This window comes from Tympanuchus pallidicinctus, unplaced genomic scaffold, assembly GCF_026119805.1.
Source record: "Tympanuchus pallidicinctus isolate F22 unplaced genomic scaffold, pur_lepc_1.0 scaffold26, whole genome shotgun sequence".
Classification (NCBI taxonomy): domain Eukaryota; kingdom Metazoa; phylum Chordata; class Aves; order Galliformes; family Phasianidae; genus Tympanuchus; species Tympanuchus pallidicinctus.
This window is the reverse complement of record NW_026294743.1, coordinates 9,260,814-9,284,257: the sequence shown is the minus strand read 5'-3', so window position 1 is coordinate 9,284,257 and position 23,444 is coordinate 9,260,814. Positions and strand designations below refer to the sequence as shown.

The 23,444-nt window shown below is 39.6% G+C and overlaps 1 long non-coding RNA gene across 2 annotated transcripts; it reads left to right on the top strand.

Annotated features, from left to right (window-relative positions):
• Window positions 1-11,147: 11,147 nt before the first annotated feature.
• LOC128084275 (uncharacterized) lies at window positions 11,148-18,679 on the top strand. Of its 2 annotated transcripts, none has more exons than XR_008208423.1 (4): window positions 11,148-11,296; window positions 13,232-13,293; window positions 17,762-17,822; window positions 18,577-18,679. It is a non-coding gene; the product is annotated as an uncharacterized LOC128084275 (long non-coding RNA). The 2 variants fall into 2 exon arrangements; XR_008208422.1 differs by having other exon boundaries at window positions 18,542-18,651.
• The last annotated feature ends 4,765 nt before the right edge of the window (window positions 18,680-23,444 follow it).

Below are 23,444 nucleotides of genomic sequence, written 5' to 3'. Positions count from 1 at the left end.
GCACTCGCTGGAAGATGCGGCAGCTGGTACTCAAGAGAGGATATTTAAATAGCACCCAACACTGAACACAAGCAGATGATTCTCAAGTACCCCAAACACCTGTGTGTCAAAGCTTTGAACTAATTGACCCAAGCACAGTAATCCACAACAGAGCAAAGTCAGTGCTGAAATGCAGATTTTTATGTTTGAACCAGATAGAATACATTTCAAGAGATTCCTTTTACTTTATGCATGATAATGTAATTAATATTCACATTTTCTATCAGATTTACAAAATTGATCTTTATATTAGGACAAATTATTAAGAAAAATATGATGTACTCCAAAAAATTCTTTTTTGTTCTATCTCCAGTTAGTCTTCTCAATGGAACAGCCTGTCATTATTTGATGTAATTATTGGATGTTGGCACACAAATATGTTTTTAATTCAGAATTGTGTTCAATATTATTCATATTATCCCCTATCATACTGAACAATCTTTTTTTAAAAGGCTGTTTTCACACTGGTCCAACAACACATGCTTGAAAAATTTCATCTTTACAGAACTTAATCATACAATTAAGCTTATGTAATTAAAACATATATATTTAAGCTGGATGTTGTCAGTATTTGGGTATATTTGCATGTATTTGTCATGCAAAATTGGACTGACTTGCCCTCAACATGCATATTTAATGCCTGAAGAGTTTTTTTCTTAATAAATTGCTGAGTTCTTTGACTGATTTGATATTATTCCCCGGTAAGCTGTGGGTAACCTGCTAAGGGAAACAGTGCTGAAACACATCAGTAATTCACCATTTTCAATCAGCTTGATTAACATCTTTTTTCAAATAAAAAATCAATATTTACACACAACGCTATGCCACTGATGCAAAAAAATAATATCTATATGTTATGGTAGTTCTATGCAAAATAGTAGAGCAGAAGTCTAGAAGTAGTTATTAATGTATTTTCCAGTTGAAATGCTCTTTTCATGTTTTCTTCTTTTGATTATTTCTTCTATACAGCCCAAGCAATTAAGATGTGCATGAGCAATGTAATGGGGGTTGATGAATAATGCCATGAGCACCAGACTGTCTATAACTTCTGTCTAATGCTTCTTGCAGAGAGTGAAGGATTTGGAGGGTCCTAAGCAAAGGACCCATTTAGAGACATTTTTTTGCTTCATACCCTCTCACCTCAAAAATACCCCTTCCTTGCATGTGCTCTATGTGCACCTGACAAAATAAATGTGCAAAATAAATTTAAGTTCAGTTTCATATTTGGACAGGTTATTTTTTTCGGGAATTATTGCCTCTAAGGATTAGCACTGATAAAACTTAATATCTAGAAAAAGCAAGCATTTGCCACGGACCTAATAATTACATTTTCTGTCATGACTGGTAACTCTGGTAGGAAGCCAGTCACTCAGGGAGATTTTCCTGCAGTACATTCACTTTGATTGATTATTGTTATAACAAAGAAAAAAATTAAAATGTAACGGATGTTGCCATATCTATTCTATATAAATAATCTGCATAAATAAAATCTACTGATGGGATGAAATGTTCTTGTTTTGAATGCTTGTTCCTTTTTATTCTGAAACAAACTAGAATATACAAACGTGGTTTGTCCGTGTATGTATTTAAGACTGAAAGCACAGAAGGCAGGAATGGATGGTTCAGCCATTTCATTCTTTTTAACTGATGACGTTAGTGCCCTGCCGGCTCCTTGCTCTATAAATCTTCTGAGCACAGGAGATCTTTCATAAGATTTCTGAGTCACTCTTCAGTACCAGCGTGCACTTCTAAAGTTTGCAAACTCCGCATGCGACTGATAGGAAGGGCTGTTAACATTTTTCCTTGTATTTCTGTTATTCAGAATAGCATAGACGATTTAGCAGAATGGCATGTAACTTCATCAAAGTACAGAAATTTCTTAGATGGCAGCGCCTTCAATTACGCATCCCAGTCACAATACTGGATTCATTTTTTGCATCATATCTTGATGCCTTTTAGAATATAACTGAGCATTTAAAACTTCCCATTTCAGTCCAAATCAGTGGCAGACAAAACTTCGCTAAGAGCTTCACAGTCAAACCAACCAAACCCTTTCATCAGACCAAGTAAATAATTGAGCCTGTATTTTTGCCTATGAAGACATTACTCTAGCTAGTATGCAAAAAGAAGGTTGGCATACATTTGTTTTCTTCAGCACAAGCCCAGAAATTAGAGTCATCACAACCACACTAAATGGCTGTGATCTCACAATATCAAAGGATTACACCCAACTAGAGAACATGATTCCTAGATCATTGTCAGGTTTAGTCAGAAAGTCAGCATGAAGCTGAGTACATCCGGTCAGTCCTGGATGCATACAGATTTCTTTTTAATTTTTCAAGCCATGTGCATGCTTCTAGGGTTGTGTGGCGCTGTGGTCACCTTAACATGTTTCAGCTTCTATCACTGGGATGTGATTTATGGCTTAAAAGAACTTTCCCTGTATACATTTGTATGGGAACTGTTGATCAGAGCTGAACCTCTGATTGACCACCTGAGCTGGGCAATGAGTCAGCTGTGGGAGCACAGCTGAAGGCAATTCACATGGGCAAATGGAAGGGGTGGAGCCTGGCTTCACCTCTCCCAGATCCCATTTAAATACTGACTGCCACAGAGGAAGGCCATCCTTCTGGATATTGTTTGTGGTGGAGTTTCTTGTGAGCCTTCTGCATTGGTGAGTATTTTTTATTTATTATCTTTCCACTGTGATAATCTTGCTTAGCATAAGCTCTGTATGTGTATTGATTGTATACCCATTGATTGTACAATATTCTGTGCTACTGCCTGAATTTCTTAATCTCATTATTTCTTAAAAGATTCTAAGTTACTAGGGAAGAGTAAGGTCAACCACTTTCTTAATTTTTTTTAAAATAAAGGCAGAAAGTTTCCTTGAGGTTCCTGTAGAAAGTAAGGAGAATTCAAGTGTAGACTTCCTCAAAGTATGACTCAGGTAGACCTGTTTACCTCATGGAAGTGACTAGAATCGTTCAAGTTTTAAAAATTCTTTAGCAAGATGACAAGACTGGCTTGTTGTATGGGAACTGCTGGGTTACAGCCTGAACCTCTGATGGATCACCTGAGGCAAGCCATGAGTCAGCCAGGGAAGCACAGGTGAAAGCAATTCATCTGCCCTGCTGGAAGGGGGGGAGCCTGGCTGCACCCCTCCTGGACCTATTTAAGAGTTGGCTACTAGTAGGAAAGGATCTCTTCTGGAGATGGTCTCTGCTGCTGTTTTGTGAGTGAGCCCAGGCTAGGGGTAAGCCTTCCATTTATTCTGTTATGTTATCGTAGTCTGCTTTGCCTAACTCTTGTTTATTTTGTGATTATAGCATCCTAATATTTTTTGATTATACTCTTGTATTTGCTTGATTCTTCTTGGCAGTCTTCCTGATGAAAATCTGTGGGTGTCTTTATTTATTCTCTTAGTTCCACCTCTAACAACTATGTATGAGCTCAAATTTGAAGGGGGGTAAAAATGGTGAAAAGAGCCACACAATGTCTCTACATAGGGATGCATGTGCTTAGCCAAAGGGATCCAGCTTGTGCTATGTGCGAATACTGCTGCAATATGAGTGCCATCAGTAACAATCAGGCACAAATTTCACAATGTGCTGGTGAAATGAGAAAAGTGTGGGTGTTCTCCAGGTCATTTGAATGCTTTCTTCTCAGCTGGCACAGTCTGTTTTAGATGGACTGCTTGTTTTTTTTTTTCTGTCTACATACAATGAAAAGAGGAACAAAACTGCTCTTCAGTATAATGTGTTTATATCTCAGGAATGAAGAGATTCTTTCATAGAGTGAGTAAGGATGGAAGAGGCCTCTGAGATGGGCTAGTCAATTCTACTTGCTTAAGCAGGGTCACATAGATCAGGATCCCAAGGACAATGTCCTGTCAGGGTTTAAATACCTTGAAAGGTGAAGTTCATCTTCAGGCTCTTGGTCCCCCTGGATGCTCCAATGCATTAATCATCTTCATGTTCCCTCTTTACTCCTTACTACAGTAAGGATCATTCCTCTACTATATTCCTTGTATTGCTATCCACAAAGATATTTTTTTCATAGCTTCCAAAAGCTATTGTAGAAACAGAAGGCATGTGCATTGGTTAAAGAAGCCAAACACTCAAGTTTCTTCTACATTCAGATGGAGGCTGTTAGTGATAGTGCATGGTAAGCCTGTATTTAACACCCAGCACCACGTAACCACATCTAAATTGACTTGAAAGAAGTAGCTAGGGTGCTGATAACAATTGGCATTAGCTGGCAACATGAAGCACTATGCCATTTTAATGGCAGCATAGATGAGAGAGATATTATTCACATAACATTTATAATGCAGTGGGATGCTTTTCTTTCATTTGTGAACTCATTCTCTAATCTCCATATAATTTTTCTGATCAAAGTCATTTTTAAGCAGCAAATGCATGGGAAAAACCAATATGTGATTAAAAAATTAATGATAGTTAAAATGAAAATCACTCTCTGAAGAGTAACTTGGTAGAAAAATTTGAGGCTCGGCTGCATTAAAGTTGAGGAAGATATATTTTTACACATCGTATAGGAACTTCTATGTTTTTTTTCTCATGAGACTCTTCTATGCTTGCATCACACGGCTTTAGATGCTGCTTTAGCAAAGCTCAGTCTAACAGGTTAACACAGTTCTAAGAAACAGCCATTCTTGTGGGGGGGGGAAAAAAAAGACAGAGCAAAGCTTTCCAACTTATGTAGCTGCATCCAGCTATGACACAGCTACTGAAATGTTAGTTCCTCATTCTGTGTATTCAGCAAAAGGACTTGCCTGCAACTCCAGTTTTTGTAGTGTTGGACATCTCTACGGCACAGCATGGTTTCAAGTCTTTCACCACGTAGGTCAGTTGACAATTCAATGTGAGATCAGAAATTTTTTTATAGGCGTCATACCATTCTGCCTTCCCACAGCCCATCTGTCCCTGCACCTGGTAGGAATAGTCAGGAGTTTTCTTTGGCGTAAATGCACTGTGTTGTTTGCTGAACTGAAAATAAGTATTTCTGTAGCAAAGCATTACTGCTCCTTGGAGGAGATAATTTTTCATTAATACACTTGTTTCCTTTGTTTTACCTGTCTTCTTTCAATTAAGCTGTTATCTTCCAAGCACTGAAAGCACTGAAGAAACAACTTGAACAAAAGACCACTTTATATTTTTCTTTCAAAAAATCATAATCAGGCAACATGAAAGAGAAGAAATTACTTTCCTGTGATGCTAAAATTTCATATAGATCTATGTTGGAGTTCATTTGGTGTGTTTAGAGTAAGAACAACTTTGTGTTATGGGCTAGGTCTTTCGAACATTTCAAATACATATGAATCTCACATCGTACAGAAAAGCTCAAGTCTTAGGTTAAAGAAAACTCAGAAACCCTCTCTTCTTTTCTTGTGATGATTCTGTTGCACTTTTCAAGGAATAGGTAAATAGCCACCACGAAAAATGGGTGGGGGAGCAGCTGTCTACAAGGGTGGATAGTGATAGGACAAGAGAAAATGGTTTTTGACTGAGACAGGAGGTTTAGGTTGGATATTAGGGAGGTTGTGTATGCCCCGTCCTTGGACGTGTTTAAGGCCAGGTTGGACGGGGTCCTGGGCAACCTGATCTGAATGTGGATGTTTGGTGGCCCTGCTAGGCAGGGGGGTTGGAACTACATGATCCTTGAGGTCCCTTCCAACCCAGGTGATTCTGTGATTCTGTGTGATTCTGTGATTAGGAGGAAGTTTTTCACTCAGAATGTGGTGACACGCTGGAACAGGTTGCCCAAGGAGGCTGTGGATGCCCCATCCCTGGAGGCATTCAAGGCCAGGCTGGATGCGGCTCAGGGCAGCCTGGTCTGGTGGTTGGTGACCCTGCACATAGCAGGGGGTTTGAACTGGTTGATCACTGTGGTCCTTTTTCAACCTGGGCTGTTCTATGATTCTACAAAGAAAGGGGAAAAAAAAGCTCTAATTCAGGTTCCTGAGAAGAAAAACCTGGATTCAAATTCTTCCTTCAAGGAGTCATAGGATCATAGAATAGTTAGGAATGCTTAATATATATAAAATTTGCATACATTTATGATGTTAACTTAGGATGTGAAATGATGCACTATCTCCCTCAAGTGCCCTCCTTTATTAGTAAGTTGAAGTCAGCCTCTCACTGGTCCCATTTATCTTTAATTATTCTTATGTAAATCAGAACAGTTTGGTTCAATTGAGATTTCAGCCTGTGTTTCTGTAATCACACCGAAGCACTGTGATTAAAGTAAACTAGTGGGAAATGGTATGTGCAGATCTAAGTCATCCGGCATGTAAGATAATTAAATGCAACCTAATCTATGCTAGACAAATACAGGGGCCTTTGGGAGGAAGCACATGAGCAGGTAGTTCTTTCTGCTTAGTCCTTGCTTGGCTGTTTGATGGTTTCACAACAGGGTGTGGTAATTGCAGTGCCTAGGATCATCATACGTTTGCTCTGATCTTCTACAAATCATTTTCAAGGGCAACCACACCTCACTGGTTTTTCCAAACCTGTTATATCTAGTCAGCTTTGCAGGTACAGTAGCAGGCATGTAACTATGCATTAAGTACCAGCTAAATATTGATGCATTGCAGTTTATTCACACCAAATCGTTTCTTCTGTTGTTTGTTTGTTTTAACTGATCTATTAAGTTGCTTGTGAGCAAGCAGAACTCAGGTTAAGGCATTCAGGGAGGAGGAGTGGTATGTGGCTGGAGTGGTAGATAGAAGATTTAAATGAGCTTTCTCAAAACCTAGCTGTCTTTGTACCAAGTACATATGTATTGCTGAAAAATAGTCATAGCAATCTTCCAGAGTATGTCATCTCATTGCACATCATGCAGGCTACTTCAGATGAAAGCAAGCATGTTCAGAAAAAAAATCCATATACATCCTTCAAGGGTATGTTTTCAGACTACTGCTCACAGAAGCTCTTGTCTGGAGACAGAAAAAGAGGATAACTTAATCATCTTTCAGCTCTCTGTCTCAGATTTCATCCTTACTTTTTGAGAATGCAAGCTAATATCAATGAAATAATTAGAAATCTATAACGAAGAAGGTTCAGGCTGCAAGTACAGATCAAGGTAGACTTTGAGAATTTACAGCATCTGGCCAAACAGACTCATTTTTTTAGCTGTCTTAAAGTACATCCTATAACTACAGTACCCTCAGAAAAAAATCTAAAAGCTGTTTTCTATCAGCAACTACTTCCTGTTTCACCTCAAAGAAATGAGCGGTTTAAAAGCTGAGGAAGTCAAAATTTATTCTTCTCATTATAAAGCTCCTACTTCTTTCACTGTAGTAGAAAAAGTGAATGGGAATTTTACCTTGCTGCAATGTCTGTCTACTACCAGTATCTCAGTAGGAGTCCTATAAGTCTGTGCTACAGAGCAGTTTGCCATCAGCCACAAGTACACACCTGCCCTGTTAGTGTAATCACTCAGGAGAAACACTCAATTACAGATTTGCAGAGCACATAGGGAATAGCTGTTGGACCAGAATGAAGACAAATTTGAAGTATTTTGAATCTTTACCGTAAAGAGGTCAAGTCACTCTTGTCATGGGAGAACAGGAAAAAGGAGTTTTCTCAGTATCCTTCTTATCTAGAATCTCTTGTATTTGTGGTGTATTGGCATTTCTGCTGTGAAACTCTCTCAGATGAGCAATATTGCAGCTGTAAATTCTAGATTTGTCCCCCAGCACTGGAAAACATTCCTGAGCAGATGGTTTCATTCAATGGAAGACCAAGGTCTAATAGTAAATAGTGTTGTTTTTTTTCTTTTTTTCACAAATCATTTTGCAGTGCCTTGTCAAGCATTTCCAGAGTCTGCTGAAAATATAAGGGAGAAAAACATTTGGCAGTTAACAGAGTGCCGAAGGGCTGCTTTGGCTGGTGTTGTTGAAATCTGGGAAGTAAACGAGTGCCTGAGTGGCACTTTTGGGGATGATCTTTGACTTGTAAACAGCAGAGAAGACTGGGTGGTTAGAGGTTGTCTGCTCTTTTCCTGCCTCTTTTTCTCTTCAACCAAGTTTTCTTTTTCTGCTGGCCTGTTGGCCTGACTTTGTCCCCATGTTTTGTGAAGGAAAGCCTTAGAAGCAGTTTGCTCACCTTACTTGTGAGTCTTCTCACTTGTTGTACTTCAGATCCCAATAGCATGCATGGAGGCAGCAGCAGGAGAATGGTGGTTTTTTTTTTTTTTTTTAAATGTCTTTGCTGATCAGAACAAAATGTCATCAAACTGAAGATAGTGGAATTAGATGGCCTCGTCCATCTATCACAGGCTTCACGTACTAAGAATAGAATAGATATCAGCAGTTGGAGTGCTGTTTTATAAGGACAAAGGCAGCAGTAGAACAGAATTATCTAACCCGTCAGGCAAGCAGCCTGCAGGTTTTGGTGTCCTACTACCAAAGTCAAAGGGCATGAAACGGCTCATTGCAATAAGCCTCAGGAAAATTCTCAAGAGAAAAAAATTACCGTCAGTGTTTGATTTGTAGTGTCCTGCTACTGAAAGTAAAGGGCAGCTATTTTTATCACCAAAATATATAGAGTTCACCACTGGAAAAAAAAAAAAAAATTCAAGCTCAGTTCACAGATCATTTCATGAACTCAAGATCAGTCTATGTCTACATCAATTGAACTATTCTTAATGTACTTTTCGATGAACACAGTACTGCAAGGATAAAACATGGAAAACATTTGACTCTTGTTATTAAGATTTTGAGTAGAAAAGCCAAATAAGCTAATGCAAAACAATAACGTGTGTTGCTTGGAAAGTAATGCCTCCTTTGTATTTCCATGGAAATTACTATAGGTAAAAAGAGCAGAAGAACACCATATGATAGAGTAAATTCTCAGCTAGAAACTCTGCTTATTTTTCAACGCAGTCACCACCATTAGTTCTGCTTTTTTCATTAGCAGTGAACAAGAGCCTGCATACCATGCTCGTAACAGCCTGGGCCAGTGGATGTGACCTGTAGTCAGTGTCATCACTGCTGGACCACACTGCTCATCATGTCACTGTGCTCACAGCCACTTTTTGGTCTCTATATATTCTATAGGCACAATTTTTGCTGCCTGCAGGAGTTAAATCACTCATTTCATACACACTTCCAGGGCAAATGCCATTCAGAATACTGGCAGGAAGGTTCAACCTTTACAGGTTTACATATCGCCGACTTCATAGCCATCATCATAAGATAGACGGCTTTACTTTCAGAGCAGCACTTGTATCACTACCACTGAGTGTTCTGAAGGAGATTGGAAACACAGAACATTTTCCCTTTAATATAGAAACTAATTGAAGGAGTCTCAAAGTACTGAAAAGAAGATGAGTCTGTCCCTCTTGCAGCAGCATTCACAACTCTAACATCTCATCCATGATAACCATTTTCTGTATCAACTCCAAAAAGCATAATTCAGGAACAGCCTGAGTCACAATACCCTTGCTTTGCCTAAGTTAGTTTCAAACTGTTTCTTATGATATCTATGCGTTCTCACTACGTAACAGGATCAAGAATAGGTCAGACAACTTTTTTTTTTCAGAACAGTGTGTATGTAAATCAAACAGAAAGGTGAACTTAGGTTGAATGTAGAGATATTGTGTGTCGCTGCACTGCATGCAAGGGATTCCTTAAGGATCTGGGTGCTTTCAGGGTGGCCTGGAAGTCATAGTTCTATAACAGTGCAATTTGCCTGTCAATCTTCTCATCAGACTTACAGTGCGATGAAGGCACAGCACAGTTATAAGTGTAAGAACATCAAGAAGAGTGGAATGAAGGAAGAACTGTTAAAGTGAATTTAAAAAGCTGAAAATATTTTTAAGCATATGAATCTATCTGGATTTAAAAAAAAAAAAAAAAGAGCAACCAGGTAGAAATAGGGCTTTTTTCTTCTCTAGTCATGACACATTCTAATGAGATGAGAAACGAGAATGGAAAGACAGAACAAGATAACAAGGTTATCTCCAACTCTGAATCTTCACACTATTTATGGTGCTCAGCTTATAGATCATGCTGCTCACTTACATTTCCATGAAATAGCATCACAAAAGAAAAACACCAACTAGATGTCCCAGATTAGAACAGCATAACGTGATCTCCCTAAATTCTATACTTATTTATGCGGTGTGTCAGTAGTAATGCAGGACAGAAACAAGATAACTAATGTAAATATTAGCTGGTTAAACAGTAAATAGAGCTTGCAATCAGTAATGAGTGACATGTATTGCAAATGTTCCCTTTACATTTACAGCAGAGGTAGTAGTTACAGTGTTCAAAATAAGATGTGGGCATTTGAAAGATTAATTGGAAACTTCAGTTCTCTCTGCAGAATATTTAACCTGAACAGTGCTTATGTTAATAGAAAAGATCTCATTTGCTTCACCAGTGATGCTAATTCTTAGTACATGCAGTAAATCTGTGTTTGCAGAGAATGATAGGGCAACAGAAGAATAAGTAGAAGACCATATTTTAAGTAATTTCTTTGATAAATCTGATTTTTTTTTTTCTTAAAGAAAGGATATACTGACTATTGCCAGTTATGCTGTTTCAAAGAGAAATAGCCAGTGTTTTTTGTACTCACCTCAATTAATGTGGGTCGAATGCAATGTCTCTTCCTGAAAGGCTTTAATATCTGAAGGTTCAGAAACTCGTATATAAATCCATAATTCATTGTAGCAAGCTTTAATCTGCTACATTTTAAATCATTTTGTGTAAAAAAGAAGGCAAACTACTTAGTGATTGTTACAGTTATTCTCATATTTTTTTTTCATGTGTTAATGGGATGTAAGGAAATAATTTTAACTGGCTAATGTAGAGTAGTAGCTCTGAGTCTGTTCACTGTCTGTACATGTCAACAAAATGTTAAGTCTGACTGCTTAAATCTCATCAGATAATAAAAAAAAATGACTAGGGTATCAACATGCATTGGTGAACTCATAATGAATCCTTTCACTTTTGTTGTAATAAGTGCACACTGAAATGTACTAAACTCAAACTGAACCAAACAAATTGCCTGAGATATTCTGAATGTCAGTAGCAATATTCCTTTTGGGCCCCTTATTTGGTATTGTCCTAAAAAGGCATCACAGCTGGCATCTCTGAGACCGGAGTGAATCAGGAAAGCGCATTAGGTCTTGTCCATATTTTGAGGTCTGTTCTCCTTGAAGTGGCCTTCCCCTGTTACTGGTATGAAGCCATATGGTCAAACAAAAGGTCTGCAGACACTTCTCCAGGGTGAGTGTTTTCATCCAGTCATTGGCATCTTCTCTGAAGAAGAAATTGTCTTCTATTGCTTAGTGTCATAATCAAAATTATGTCCTCATGGTACAAAAAAATAAAGTTAGAGGCCCATTAGCATGAGATGTCTATGTCCATTTTTGAAACATCTGCTATCTGTGTTACTCCACTAAGCTAGCAGGACTGATCAGTGTTACCTCACTGCTCTGTTCAGTCAGTGCGCTGCATTTCTTTTTTTGTGGACAATTTGAGGGAGGAAAAAAGGCTTTCCAGTATAAAATACACTTTGTAATTGTTCTAAGACATAAGTGCATAACACCGAGTGCAAACCATATGAAGTTGATTACAGTTTTTCAAGGTAGGAAGAATTGGATTTATTGCCTCTGTTGAAGCACGAGTATATATTTTTTTGGTGACTTTTTCTGAGCACTTGGATATCATCTGATGGCTAGTTCAGATAGGGAATGAGGGGTATCTGTGCAGGTACTGCTATGATTAGCAGTACCTCATCAGTCTCTAAGCACCCAGGGGAAATGAACATGAAGTGTGACCCCTAGAAGAAACTACATTTCTTAAGTGAAGCTATACTCCATTACTGCAATAACAACAGCATAAGAAGAGATGGAAGTGCAGGGTAGCTTATAATTGCAAAACCATGAAAATGAAATATAATTTTTTTAAAAAATCTAAGTTCAAGAGGTTTATTTGGAGCAAAATAATCTGGTCTCAGATGTTCTTTCTCCTTCAAACAAAGAATAGAAAGTATCTCTGAAATTAATGAGCAACAATCATCACGTGTCACACAGTGAAGTACAAGGCAAGGAGTTAGACAAAGGACTAAACAGTTTTGTTTTGCTTTTTTTCATTTTGCTATTTGGTTTACAACGATTAGCAATTATTGTACATCAATATGCAAAGAGCTGTTAGCAAGGAAACACAAATTAGTTGTCTTGTGCCTTTATTCTCCTACATGTTATAAGGAGTGCTGGGAAACATCATCCTTTAGCTTGGATCATCTTCTGTGTCAAGCTGAGATGCTTTAAATGGTTTTATCCTGCTCATAAGCATTCATTTTTTATCTGATTTCTTTAAGAGTATCACATTAAGAATTAATTTAATCTTGTGTTGTTAGTTTTTTTTTCCTAATTATGCCTGGTCAATAGGACTGTATTTAATGCATTATTTTAAGTTTGACTAGCGCAGTTTGGAACCCCTCTGTTTACAGTGCAGCTTTAACTCTTTGTGTTTCAAAACTAATACAGCAATTTTCACAGCTGACATGCCTCTTCTTGGAAGTTATATTGATGAAGAAAGCCTTAGGTGAGAATATACTCCTATCTCTGAGCTTGGAAATACTCTTAGGTGTTTTGGACCTTAGCTAAGTTAGGTATTTTTTGCTCATGTAATACATCCCTAGGGAACAGCGAGTAGCGTGTCACTAGTCATTAAGCTGTGGTAGACTGCACTCGTCATATCCCACGTGAGGTTCTTCATTCTGTTTGGGACTCTATAAAACGTGTGGTAGTATCTCTCAGATACTAACAAGATATTATTGTTATTATGGGAAAGACAAGCTTGAGGAGATTAAGGTCAATATCTACAATCGGCCTGAGACTGAGGGAACACTGAGCAAAGGATCAGGCAGAGATCTTTACCTCACCACAACAGCAGAGTTACAGTCAGGAAAGGTGAAGTTAGTTAGCATCTGCTGGTACGGCTCTTTGCTTTTGAGATCTCAGCTGGAGAAGTCTGCACTGAGCCTAGTAGTAGGTGGTAAGAGGTTGGTCATGGTATCTCACACCATCAGGTCCTTGGGAAGCTCAGTAACATGGGTAGACCCAAGGGATGGGCAAGGCAGAGCTCACTCACTTTTGTCTTACACAATCTGCTGATCGATGCTGCCTCTTACGTTACCTTTTTTTTTTTATACAGATACAATTTGCAGTAAGACACTAAGGAGGAACGTTGCATCTTGACTTCTAACTTCAAAAAAGGTATGCCTCTATTCTATATGTAATAACCATGTACTGTACCTCAGTCCCGAGAGGCTGAAAACCACCTCCACACAGCTCACAAGAAAGAGAAGTTAAGCTCAGCTGACAGATACAAATCACAGTGAACCTTAAATTCTGCAAATGTAGACCACCGGCAGTATCAATCAGGGCATGGCGGAACTGCAGAGGGTTAAAAGTCGTAGTCAAATTTTCACTTTTTTTCTGTATCACTTTTGCTAATATGGATCAAAACCACTGGAGAGAAAGGAAAATGTGTGTGTGTAAAACAGCCCCAAACTCTAAAACTCCCTAATGCCTGTACAGAGCACTATAGCTATCAGCAATTCACCCTTGGAAAAAGAACTGTCAAATAAATGCCTTCCCATTCATACTGTATGGTGCATCAGATCCTGAGCTGATCCATGCCTCATGATCGAGCAGACAGGTCTCTTTTCTGCAATCAATGTCGATTAGAAAATGTTTTTGTGGTACTGACAACTAGATGGGACTAAAATAAGATCTTCTGGGCCCTCAGGTAATAAAAAATTACCTACATAAAAGGAAGAAAGACTATGAGGATTTCAAACACCTATTTTTCTACCTTTCAAATTGTAACAAGTTTTTTTTTCCTCTAGTAAGTAATCCTCCTTCAGATCTGCTTTCTTCGAGTGTATAATTGATTATTTCTTGCTCTACCAGACCAGACCAGATAGCATCAAATCATCTACCATTGAAGAAAAAATATGTTTTGTCACTGGAATGTACAAGGAAGTTGAAGAATTATCAGGTTGAATGTGTCTTTCATACGATTGAATCAAATGTTAATAGACTGACAGTGTCAAATTACTTGTCCTGTAACCTCGGCGTTTTTAGTTTGTCATCTTGGGAAAGGAGAACTGGCAAGGTCTACGTCTTCTAGGTGGTAAAAATTTAGAGACATACATGCTTTTAAGCAGATTAAGAAATACTTCTTCCTTTTTGCTAATCCTTTGTCCAGAACAGCTGTTAAGATTTATGGTGCTCCATTGTCCTTGGCTGAATAAGGTTACGATGCCAACTCAGCTAGTAAAAAAAAAAAAAACATAGTGAGATAGTTGTTTTATAAAGCATTATTATCTTAATTGCATCACTACATCAACTTTAGAACAAGATATCGGTCTCATCACCCACCTTGCATGTGTAACTCTGGAATCTAACTTTCCATTTCTGTGTATTAATCTTGTAACTGGAGACCCACTCAATACATAAGAGTAAATTGAATTTTCATAATCACATCTTACTGCATCTACATTTCAGATCATTGATAATTCATGAGGTACATAGAAGTAGAACTCCTCTTTCATCAAAAAAAATCCCCACATCAGTAGTGAAAGAACCATATTTCCTGAAAAGCATAAGGAACTTCATGAGGAGAAAAAAATTACTTTTATTCTCTGTCATGAGCTCTTTTAAAAAAAACTGAGGTAAAGGCAAAACTGGGGTAAAATTTTAAGAATACAGGAAACCTCCAGAGATTTTGTCAGCTATGAAGATGAGGCACTAACCTCTGTACTTGGTGACAGAGGCAGGAATCACCTCTTTGTTCCCACAGGCTCTACACTCCAGGGCTGCAAACACATGAGCTGAGCTGAGAGTTAAATGGCAGTTTGAGTTTTAGTGAGTTCTCTGGCTCAGAAGGCTATGGTAAATTTTCTTTTTCAGGAAATATCTGGTTTCCACCTATTAATTCATGGTGTTGGAATTATCTAAATAATTTTCTAGGACGGTTTCTCTGATAAAGCAGATTACATTCGCAATTGCAATGGCAGGCTTCCTGCCAGCAGGAGAGCCTGGAGAAGACAGGGTTGAATCTTTAATCCCCTACTGCCCTGCCCCTACTTTCTCCCCTGGTTCCTCATTGGTTGAGTACTGCAGCTTCGCGCTGTTTGGCGATGATTCACTAAAGGCACAAACACCAAGTAGACACAACTCTTTGCCTCCCAAACACGAAAGTCTTAATTCGTTAATTGACTTTGAACAATGGCTTTCATAACTAACATTTGGTCGTAGCTGTTCTGTTGCCAGTTGTACAACATAGGCGTTTAGCCTCAATTGCTTAATTACCCCCCCAACATGGGTGCTCCTTCACGCTGGGTCATTGTTCCGGTCGTTCATCTGTCCTTTCATGCAGATAGGCTTGGAAGGAAGATAGAGGGGAGTATCTTGGAACCTGTCTACAGTATCGGAACATTACCACGAAGTGGGACACTTCTGCTTTTTGTAAAGGCCCTGACTCCTTGGAAGTTTGTTAAATGTGTTTTGATTCTGCTGGTCTAATGAATTTCTGTGCAATTAATAATCCAAAATATGAAAAGGTAGGATTTTTTTTAAATCCTCCTGTGATATTGTATCCTCAAAGGGCATTGCTTTACCCTGGCAGGATTGACTCCCATCTGTAACTTTTATTGTGTTTCGTTTTTTGCTCGGCAAGGAAAACCTGTGTATACCTGATACAGGATTATAGTAATTTCTGGGGTGTACAACATAGCTTTTTATATTGCTGCTTGCAATTGCAGTTATATGTTCCTACTTGTTCTGCTACCCTGTATATAATAGATGCCAAAAAAAAGGACACTTGTCTTGCCTTTGCGATTTTGACTTTGTATGTCCCATCCCCATTCAGAACTAATGCATCCTTTACAGTTACAGCAGGAGGAAGAAACCCCAGCACTGCATCTCATTGCGAGTTGTTCTTGAAAGCAGCGTTGGGAGGCGGTTCAGGGGATGTGTTCTCGTGAAGAACCAAACTCTAATATCTCAAACTGAATGTTTTCCTTAACATTTAGCTGCTGGTGTTGGTTTATTAATTTTTAATTATTTATTTTATTTATAATTTTTTATTGTATTTGATTGTATAACAATTGCACTACTTGTACCCTCAATAAAATTCGCTTGTATGATTAATAAATGCAGTTCCATAAAACATCAAGACTAGAGAAAACAGTGCCTGAAAAAAAAAAAGAAAATAAAAAATAAAATTCGGAAATGCACACACAAACTCAGCATTTCTTGTGATGATGATGGTACTCAATAATAAAAATAAAAACGCAACTACATTACGGTGCATGGATTCTTAATAAAAATTCTTGATGGACCAACAAAAAATTTCACAGGGAACCAAAACAAGAAACAGGTATGTTTGTGGAATCACTACAGGTCACCAATGCTGCAAGACAGCCTGGTAACTAATGGAAAGCGGTAAGTGCTATCACCTGTTTGCTACTTCTTTAAGATTATGAACAATAGGCTTTAAATTGTTCTGATAATTGTCACTTGTTTTTGATTGTTATGTGTCTGTGTTGTAAATGTGTGCTATGTCATGTTACTAAATGTTAGATTATGCGAGTGTTGGACCTGCTGACTCACCTCCTGAACCTCTGACTGATCACCTGAGGTGAGCCCTGAATCAGCCCCAGGAGCACAGGTGAAGGCAATTCAGCTGTGCTACAGGATGGGGAGGTGCCTGGCTGCACCCCTGCTAAACCCCTTTTAAATACTGGTTTAGAGTGTGGAAGTATTTCTTCTTGAGATCTGCTCTGCTGGAGTTTGTTAAGTGATGCCAGGATACAGGTAAGCTTTTTCTCTTTTTTTTCTTTTAGTTATCATAATCTGCTGGTCTAATGAACAACCTTACACTATGTATTCCTAGTTCAGAATACTATACCTGTTTTGTTTGGAACATTCCAAATCTATTACAGCTTGGTAAGAAAGTATTTGTTAGGTAAATTGGTAACCATGTTTCTAAAATATGTTACTAATACGTGTATGGTATTCTTACTTTGCACATTAGCTATTTCTAAGGATATGTTACAGCTTTGTATCAGTTGCCCTTTTCAGTGCTGGATGCAGAAACAACACGACCAATTTCAACAAATTCCCCCCCTTTTTCTTTAACAACATTGGTTTTGGCAATTCCTTTCTAAGGTACAATTCTAAAAACTTCTTTGTTCGTATTCCTTTTCTTCTAATATCCTGAGAGACGATAGTGAGGAAGGCAATCCGAGCAGGTAGTTCTTAAGAAACATATCTTCAGTTTCAAACTGCGGAATCTCATTTTTCCTTCCTAGGTATGGTAACCCAAATAACATTTCGTATGCGGAAACTGCCATGTCTTTTTCAGTGCTGTATGGATTCAGGTAAGTGCCTGAGACAAACATTTAGTCCAAGGTACAGACCTGTTTAGCTGGAGTATTGAAGGCTGACCCATCTTCCGATAATCCTTGTGTCGCAGGTTTAAGCCCAGTTGGTCCCTCAAGGGGAATTGGATATTTTTTTCTGTCTTAGGGTCTCATATTTATCCTGCAACTTTATTTTTAAAGGGGTTATTTTCAACCCCCCGTTCCTTTCCTTTGTGCAGACCCCAGGATCTGGATCTTTCTCATCTGTCTCTGTTAAGGCATTCATTGATACCATAATTCCCTCTTGACAGGTTATTTATATTCCCAATTTCATCATAAGATCACAGCCCAATAAATTAGTCCCTGCATCAGGTACATACAGTAATTGTCCTGTTCCTGTCTTACTCCCTAATCTCAATCCAGTTTTTCCAGAAACTGGTACTGTCATCCCTTTTCCACTTGTACCCTGTTCCCGGTACTAGGATTATGTTTGGTTATGTTCCCTTAGAACCAAATTCTGTAAAATACTGAAGGGCTCAACAGTGTGTCCATCTGGGTATGCACCCATCTGTCATCTTGCTCTCTTTGTTTCTAAATCATTAATTAGATTCCTATCCTCCTCAGATTATCTTATAGGTTCTGACTCAGGTTCGGATATTTTAAGTTTACTGTCTGGAATTGAAGCCAGTTCACCATAGTCTTTTCCTTCAGCTGTCTGTTTTGCCACCTGACCCACCATCATATTCCCAGTTTCCTGTGTCACAGTGTCGCTCTTCAGATGTGCTTTACAATGTATAACAGCCATGCTGCTCTTCGGTAGTTTTACATCATGATGAATTTGTTTTCCTTGTGTGTAAGCAACCCTCACTCTTTGCGTATGGTACCATGAGTGGGTACCACCCCAAAAGCATATTTAGCTTCTGTTCTTACATTTAAGGATCTTGTCAAGGCAGTTATTTCAGCCTTCTGAGTGGAAGTCACCACAGATAATGGTTTTGTGTCATTTATCTTGTCAGTAGCCGTTACTGCGTCTCCTGCCTTACAGTTTCCTTGTCTCACAAACCTAGAACTGCTTCTGTCAATGAATCCAGGAATGCTCAGCGTCGTCCAACGGTTCCTCCTGTAGGTCTGACCAGCTGGCACAGACAGTCTCCACGCAGTCGCACGCCGCTGGCTTGGAGGCAGCTCTGCGTTGGTGTTGTGGGTGTTCAGCAAATGGCTTCCTTCTCTTTGATCAGTTGTGCTTTATGTTGAGAAACTTGATAGCCATGAAAATCAAGAAATTGAGGAAATTCACAGCCCATTCTATGTAGTCTTCTTCTGTTACTGTGGCATCCACATCCTTCAGTGGAGTTCCACCATGGGATAGAGGAACCCAAATCTCAGGCTCACAAGCTGACCTGCTCCCAAAAATCATTGGGCTGTTCTCAAAACCCTGGGTAACACTGTCCAGGTTAACTGAATTTTATTTTATTTATTGTTTCCTTCTCCCCATACTGGTGTTTTCTTATTCAAAGGCAAATAATTTCAGATTTTCTTTGGTGAAACCAGGCAGAAGAAACTGTACTTCAAATCCAGGATGGCAAACCCCTCTAGATTTTTCCTTAACTTGTGTAAGAAAGTGCATGGATTTACCACCGTGGCCTGCATATCTTCAACATTGCTATTAATTGCCCTCAAACCTTGTACCAAACTACAGCTCTTACATTTATTTTTTCATGTGCAAAACTGGGGTCTTGTATTTCAATTTCTGTGCAATTAATAATCCAAAATATGAAAAGGTAGGATTTTTTTTTAAAATCCTCCTGTGATATTGTATCCTCAAAGGGCATTGCTTTACCCTGGCTGGGTTGACTCCCATCTATAACTTGTACTGTGTTTTGTTTTTGGCTCGGCAAGGCAAACCTGTGTATACCTGATAGAGGATTATAGTAACTTCTGGGGGTACAACCCAGCTTTTTATATTCCTGCTTGCAATTGCTATTATATATTCCTACTTGTTCTTCTTCCCTGTATATAATAGATGCCAAAAAAAAGGACACTTGTCTTGCCTTTGCGATTTTCACTTTGTATGTCCCATCCCCATTCAGAACTAATGCACCCTTTACAGTTACAGCAGGAGGATGAAACCCCAGCACTGCATCTCATTGCAAGTTGTTCTTGAAAGCAGTGTTGGGAGGCGGTTCAGGGGATGTGTTCTCGTGAAGACCCAAATTCTAATATCTCAAACTGAATGTTTTCCTTAACATTTAGCTGCTGATGTTGGTTTAATTACTTTTAATTATTTATTTTATTTATAGTTTTTTATTGTATTTGATTGTATAACAATTGCACTACCTGTAACCTCAATAAAACTCGCTTGTATGATTAATAAATGCATTTCCATAAAACACCAAGGCTAGAGAAAACAGTGCCTTAACAAAAAGAAAATAAAAAATCGGAAATGCACACACCAGCTTAGCACTTCTTGTCAGGATGATGGTACTCAATAATAAAAATAAAGTGGATTCTTAATAAAAATTCTTCACAGACCAAAACAAAACACAGGGATGTTTCTGGAATCATAACAGGTAAGCAACGCTGAAAGACAGCGTGGTAAGTAATGGAAAGCGGTAAGTGCTGTAACGTAATGGGTGCTGAAGAAGCTGGTGGGGGTGGTTGCTGAGACTCTCTTGGCCATCTATGAACGCTCCTGGTTAACTGGCGAGGTCCCAGATGACTGGAGGCTTGCTGATGTGGCTCCCATCTTTAAAAAGGTCCGTAAGGAGGATCTGGGGAACTGTAGGCCTGTCAGCATGACCTCAGAACCAGGGAAGATTATGGAGCAAATCATCTTGGAAGAAATTGCGCAGCATGTGTGCAGTGTCCAGGGGACCAGGCCCAGCCAGCACAGGTTTGTGAAAGACAGGTCATGCTTGACCAACCTCATCTCCTTCTATGAGTGGGTGACTAGTCTGGTAGATGATGGTAGGGCTGTTGATGTAGTATTACTAGACTTTAACAAAACCTTTGACATGGTCCTTCACAGGCTTCTTCTGCGGAAACCGGCTGTCCGTGGACCGAACGCTTCTTTGGGTAAGGAACTGTCTACAAGGCTGTGCCCAGCGGGTCATGGTGAATGGAGTGAAGTCCAGCTGGCGACCCATTTCAAGTGGTGTCCCCCAAGGGTAGGTACTGGGGCTGTTTAATATCTTCACTGATGACCTAGATGAGGGGATTGAGCGCACCCTCAGCAAGTTTGCGGATGACACGAAGCTGGAAGGTGGTGTGATCCGCCTAAGGATAGGGGTGCTCTTCAGAGGGATTTAGACAGGCTGGACAGCTGGGCTGAGGTGAATGGGATGAGGTTTCATAAGGCCGAGTGTGGGGTTGTGCACTTTGGGCGCAGCAATCCCATGCAGTCTTATGAGGAGCGGCTGAGGGAGCTGGGATTATTCAGTGTGGAGAAGAGGAGGCTCAGGGGAGAACTCATTGCACTCTACAACTTCCTGAAGGGAGGATGTAGTGAAGACTGATTTGGCCTCTTCTCCCAGGCAAAATAGCAGGACACGGGGTAATGGCTGCAAGTTGTATCAGAGGAGATTTAGATTAGATGTAAGAAAGAACTTGTTTTTTCAGAGTGGTCAGGCACTGGAATGGCCCGCCCAGAGAGGTGGTGGAGTTGCCGTCCCTGGCAGTGTTGAAGAGGCATTTGGATGACGTGCTGCGTGATACGGTTTAGTGCTTGTGGTGGCAATGGTGATGAGGAGATGGTTGGACTGGATGATCTTGTAGGTAGTTTCCAACCCTGTGATTCTATGATTCTATAAACATTGTAACAATATTCTTAAGGCTGCCCTGAAGACAGACTCCCAGTCCCTGCAGGGGTGGACGTAAAGATTGTAAGAAACCCTGTGGGACCTGAATGAAAGACCTCGAGACAGCAAACCAAGTGCCCTAAGAATACTGCGGACAACGTGGGCCACCCCACTTAGGATCCAAATTACAGGCACGGATCATCAGGTAAGACCTCAGATTGGTAACGAAAATCATCTTCTGCTCCCTGCCCCTGAGAATTTTGATCCGGGTGCCCTTAAAATAATATGGCCCTGGAAGGTGCAGGTAGAACCCAAGTGGTGTGGCCTACTTGCACCTTGGGAGAGACTATTGGAGGTGGGAGGCTCAGTAGTCCCTTCAGTAATAGGTACGTGGACTACTGATATTGTGGTCAACACTCCGATCTTTATTGCTAAAGGGACCCCCATCGTGTCCCTGTGGCTGATCGGGACACCTCCTTTGGTGCCTGATATCATTATGCAGCCACAAATATCTGTCCAGAAGGTGTGGTGCAGGAGGCCAGGATGTGCTCCACTACAGGCATAAATGTTGACCCAGGATAGAAATAGGGCCTGTATCGTGCCCTGGAGAGCAGACCTTCCCCTCCTGGTAGTACCTCTGAAATGTCTGTGTTACTCTCTATGAGCCTTTAGGATCACCAGAAAGAACAAAATGCCATCAAGCGTTCCAGCGTTGCTGTCAGATCACGTACAACACCCGGTGATGGTCTGCATGGGACTGCTGGAACACAGAACGGACCTGCGCCTCAGGATCTCATGCCTCCAGTTACATCATGGAGCACTGGCCCATAGAGGAACATGGACACTGCCTGATCATCACTCGTCTTGAATTGTACCAACACATGTAGCGATGAAAATTGTATAAGCGTTGCAATATAGCTGATATTTGTATTAGGGTAAGCTTAGCCTTTAGTCAACCTGATCATTGGATCATGCCGTGACGGGGTGGAGTGTATGGGAGCTGCTGGGACAGGGCCTGAAGCACTGTTTAATAACCTGAGGTGAGCCATAAGTTAGGCAGAGGAGCACAGGTGAAGTCAACTCAACTGTGCTGCCTGGCTCCACACCTCCTAGAACTATTTAAGAGCTGGCTACTAGTGGGGAAGGACTTTTTCTGGAGATCTGCTCTGCTGGTGTTTTGTGAGTGAGCCCAGAATAGGGGTAAGATTTCTGATTCTTTATTGTTATCACAGTCTGCTTTGCCTGTTTAAACTCGCCTGTTTACATTGTGATAAAAACAATCTAATATTCCTAGATTAAACACCAAGTAACAGGGTGGAGATAGATCAGAGAAGGCTGGTTGCATGACAGAATTTCACTTGTATACAGCTTTGAAACACTTGTCTCTTTTTTCACTTTCTTTTTTGTAATAAAGAAGAAATCACCCTTGCTTTTATCTACTAGAAATAATGTAGTAAAGAAAAGAAGATAGCACATGTTTAAAGTGAAAGTATAAAAAGGATACCTCAAATAAATGTATGTACAACACCAAGTTAGAAGAAATGAAAATGATGGAATAACTAATGTAACACATGGATTTTTCAGCTACCACAAATGATTGCCTAGCAGGATGACTCCTAAAACCTGTTTACATGAACTGGGAAGTTGTTTGCATTAAAAAAAGTGTTGTAAATAAAGAACAAATGTAATTGTTGAATCCACTGTAATAATACATAGTAATACAGCAGAGTTGGATTGTTAAGAATAACAAGATGGTAAGAAAAGGCCAAACTGTATTGTCAGTGTAAGAAATAAAGTAAAAACAGTATAATTATTTTTAACTTTGCAGCATGGCAACAGATTTTGACACCACTGAGGAAAGCTGTAAGTATAAACAACAATGGGTAAGTATTACGTATGGTTACGTATGGTTACGTATGGTTACGTATGGTTACGTATGGTTACGTATGGTTACGTATGGTTACGTATGGTTACGTATGGTTACGTATGGTTACGTATGGTTACGTATGGTTACGTATGGTTACGTATGGTTACGTATGGTTACGTATGGTTACGTATGGTTACGTATGGTTACGTATGGTTACGGAGAAAAACGTAACGTAACGTAACGTAACGTAACGTAACGTAACGACGTAACGTAACGTAACGTAACGTAACGTAACGTAACGTAACGTAACGTAACGTAACGTAACGTAAC